The 4,590-nt window shown below is 30.8% G+C and overlaps 1 long non-coding RNA gene across 1 annotated transcript; it reads left to right on the top strand.

Moving 5' to 3' along the window:
• The first annotated feature begins 2,764 nt into the window (after positions 1-2,764).
• On the top strand, positions 2,765-4,590 carry LOC106328109. Its single transcript, XR_001267560.1, has 5 exons — positions 2,765-3,131; positions 3,387-3,641; positions 3,741-4,071; positions 4,153-4,260; positions 4,568-4,590. It is a non-coding gene; the product is annotated as an uncharacterized LOC106328109 (long non-coding RNA).

Raw genomic sequence — 4,590 nt, 5'->3', positions numbered from 1 at the left:
TATCCTATTAGGTATGTTTTCAGGTTCAGCAGTATCTTGGAGTAAAGTGATGATTATGGAGCATTTAGGAGCTTAAAAGAGATTTCATCTGAACTGACTATTAGAGGTCTATACGAAGAAGAAGCAATCGTTCGATGCACATCCAGTGCGTCGATCGATACAGAAGAGAAACCTCGACGATTGAAAATTATGATCGATCGATGTACATCATGTACCATCGATCGATGTCGAGACGCGAGATGCGCGACTTGGTTCCAGTCGACTTTAAACCCAAGGCTTCACCAAATTACAAGATTACCCCTGACGAGTTTTTAACCTGATAGTTATATACTTGCCTAAGTGTTAGGAGGCAAGAGAGCTTTTGGCCACCATTGTATTCATAAATCTAATTTCTAGCCATCAGTCTCTATCTGTTCAGATCTGAATTTCCTTACTTAGTTTTCTTTGTCCTCTTTTTATACATAAACATCTTCCTTCATTTGTCCTTAATTGGTTTTACCTAATGAGTCGGGCCAAGCTTGTTAGGACGAGCAACTAGGCCAAATCTTCGGGCTATTGAACGGGGTTCGTGTGTCGAGCTGATTGTGGCGAGTAAGGTCAGGCTGTTAAGCCCAACTCGTGTGTCGAGCTCTTAATGTCAAGTAGCGCTAAGTTGAACCAACTATATAGACTGAATTTCTTATTTGAACATCTTGTGGAGAGATACAATCCATTTCTAACAGATTTACGCTTGAATCTAACCAATTCATTACCGAAGATGAATAATAAGAATATAAAATATGAAGCGAAATCGTAAAGAAAAACTTTTTGTGTTTGGGTTTTTCTCTAGTATCATGTCAATGCCATTGCCAAGATATTATGAAATTTTTCATTTTTATTTCATCAACATACTATACAAATATTTATATGTCTGGATCAGACATGTGCTTCCTAATAAAGTAAGAGATAAACATGAATCAAAGCATGAGACCAATCTAGTCAAATTCTACCCTTATCATAATCTTATCGTAATACTTTTCTTATTTCGTGGTCCCATTACTAATATTTTCTTCCTACTTCACCCAACTTTATATATAAAATGTTACCAATCAGTCGACAAAAAAAATGTTACCGAATCACAATAAGGCACTATATAAAAGCAGACAAGCACACGTGGTTCACGACAAATGCGCGGACACAATAATACAATATCTACCATATATGTTTTTTCTTTGTCAACTAGACGACTACCATTACTTTAGCTCACAAAAATCTAAAGAGCAATTCTCTCTGATTAAATAGATCATTTTTAATTTTTTTTTCATAAATTTTTTTTTCAAAGAAACAAATCACCAAAAAAAGTTGTATTAAAAGGGGAAAACAATTTTATATCCTAGATATATTATTTCGAATTATATGTATTCAAATTCGAACTTTGAAAAAAAATCAATTTTTTTAAATTTATTTACAATTTTTCTTTTGAAATTCTAAAATGCTTTTTGAAACTATTTTAAAATTATTATTTTTAAACTTTTAATATTTTTTAAAAAAGTTGAACTCTACCCAAAAACCCTCATTCCTTAACTATAAATCCTAAATTTTAGATTATTTACCCCTAGGGGTACAAGTGTATATATAAATTTTAATGAAAAAATTTGGTCATTTTTATCTTTATAGGTTTATATTTGTGACAAAAAATTTTGGCATATCTAAGGGTATTTCTCAAATCAAAATGACCAAAATAACTTTTATTAAAAGGTAAATAACAATTATATTTCCTTTATAATTTAAGTTAATTATCTTTAAATATATAAAATTAAGAAATACTAAGAAATTTAAAATATTAAAATCAAATATTTTTTCTAAAAAAAATTAGCAACGATTTTTAGTAGACTTTCGTGAACATGTATGATATCGTCCTAAATTTGTAAAAATTCTCGAATTCAAAAATACCTTCATAAATTTTTAAATAAACTTTTTAAATGTGTATTTCAAAAAAAAAACTTTTTAAATGTAATTTTTGTTATATTTAAGTAGTTCTTCGTACATCTAAGCTTCCTCAATTTGATTTATAAACATATTTAAGAAAATAATGTTCAATATATAACATATTTTTTAAATTTTAAGTAAATGCTTTTAAATATGTATAATATCTTTATAAAAATTATATATCAAATTCAGGAAGGTCTTCCAAAACATTTAGTACGATTTTATACATATTTAAGAATATCTTACTAAATATACATATAATTCAAACTTAGTAAGATAAGCACAAATATATATTAATGAAAATCTTCCTAAATACATACTTAAGAATGTATTTTTATATAGACGTTTATGATTTTTTTTTTATATAAATTTAACAATCTTCCTAAATTCAGAAAGTTATTATATATATTCAAAAGATTTTCTAATTTTTTTAAAAAAAATTAATAAAATAAAGTTTTGAAACAAAATTAGATAAAAATCAAAACAAAATTAAAATATAATATTTTGAGGTTTTTTTTAAATATTTATTAATATATATGTTGAAAATGGATATAATTGTCTTCTACCTTTAACTAAAACATATTTTGATCTTTGATTGCTAGTGTAGGAACAAATAACTTATATTGATAACCACAAAAGTGTTCTCGAATGGTGCAGCGAGCTTGGAAAGTGCTAAGCACCCCATGTGCTAAACCTAGACATGTCAAAATGGGTATAATTTAGTGGATCAACCCAAACCAAACCAACCCATGGATTTTAATGAGTCAAGAATTTGGATCTTATTGGATAATTGGGTTTAATGGATAGTGGGTTTAATAAGTTTGGTTTAGAATGAGTTGGACTAATATGAGTTAATGAATAACCCAAACCAAACCAATTTCTTCTTTAATTCCATTAAAAAAATTTAGAAGCAGTGACGATCCTCTCGAAAGCTCCGACGATCGCCTTCGGCGACCCTTTAAGCTTCGGCGGCGATCCTCTCGATCACCCTCTTCGGCCGCGACCCTCTCTATTTCACCCTCTTCGGCCGCGACCCTCTCGATCTCTTCGATTGATCTCGATCTCTTCAATTGATCTCTACCGTTTCTCATCTCGTCACCTGCCGTATCTCGTCACCTAAGAGGCTCGATCTCATCTCCATCTTCTCGATTGTTATATTCGTTGTGAGTATTTTGTTTTCGTTGTGGGTTTTTTTTGTATTGTAGAGCTTCTGTTGATGGTTCAACAAAACCTCAAGTTTCAATACTTGTATATATATAAAGAACGTCACTGTCTCTCCTCTTGTAGTTGTAGCTCCCATACTCTGTGATTCAACACTTGTATATATATAATAAAAGAATCATAACGTGTACATGTGGTCTTTTATAATGTAGATATTTGATTTTGTCTTATTGTTTTGTTTTGTTACATTATTTCAGTGTCTAAAAATGATGAACAATATCTTCTTGTAAGTTCCACTCATTCAAAAAGAACTAAAAGATCAACTGCATGGGACTTCTTTACAATAGCTTGATCCCTTCACTTCGAAAGAAAAGATTAAACATCTTATGGATAAGCTTTCTAAGCTTTTTGAAGACTATAGGAAAAAGTATCCTTTGACTCCTGTTGTGAGCTCTACAAGAGTAGACTCTCGTGTCTCTAAAAGAGGAAGAGGGAACTTGGATGTACAAGATGTAAGTTCTGTTTGATTTATTTAACTTATGTTTGTTGATTATATAATCAGTCGTTTAAGTTTCAAATGATCTTTGATCTCTTCTCTTTAAATGATACAGGATCTGTTTGAATGAGATGATGTTCCAGACTATATTGAAGAAGGAAAGTCAGCTTTGGATATGTATTTGGAGGATCCAAAGTTAGATATGAGGAGTCATCCTAATTTGAATGTTCTACAGTATTGGAAAGAAAACAGACATCGTTTTGGCGCCTTGACATATATGGCAATGGATGTGCTTAGCATTCCTATAACTACTGTGGCTTCTGAGTCTTCTTTCAGTATTGGTTCTCAGGTTATAAGCAAGTATCGAAGTAGATTGTTGCCTAGTAATGTTCAGGCTTTATTGTGTACACGTTCTTGGATACATGGCTACCTGCTTGATGATGAAGGTATAAGTATATTGTCTATTGATTAGCATCATTGGTTTGCTGTGAATTGAGATGTATGTTAATAGTATAAATGTATTGTAGATAATGGCGAATGTGAGATGGTTATTATTCACTCAAGGCCAAATGAAGTAGAAGAAACTGGAAGTAGCCAAAGAAACAACATCACACATACGTATCAGTAAGGCAAAGGTTAGTCATGTGATGTTTCTCTGTTTCTGAACCTTTTTTCCTTGTTTTGTCAGAGTATGTGTGACTAAGCTGACTTTTGGTAATGATTTGAATGAGATGTTTAAGTGGAAGTATTGGGCGTGAATGTATTAGAATGGTTTTGACTTTTCTCTGTTTTGGATATATCATGATTCGTTTAGTTATTCTTTATGTTTCTTATATTAGTCTTTCTGAAATGAAATGGACAAGAGTTTTATGTATGATTAAGTTGACTTTGTTTCTTTTTTTGTCTAACAGAATTGTTTCCATGTTTGTTGTGTTTTTACAGGAAGTTTGTTATTAAAGACAAAA

Source organism: Brassica oleracea, chromosome C3, assembly GCF_000695525.1.
Source record: "Brassica oleracea var. oleracea cultivar TO1000 chromosome C3, BOL, whole genome shotgun sequence".
Classification (NCBI taxonomy): Eukaryota; Viridiplantae; Streptophyta; class Magnoliopsida; order Brassicales; family Brassicaceae; genus Brassica; species Brassica oleracea.
This window is presented reverse-complemented; position numbering and strand designations above follow the sequence as displayed.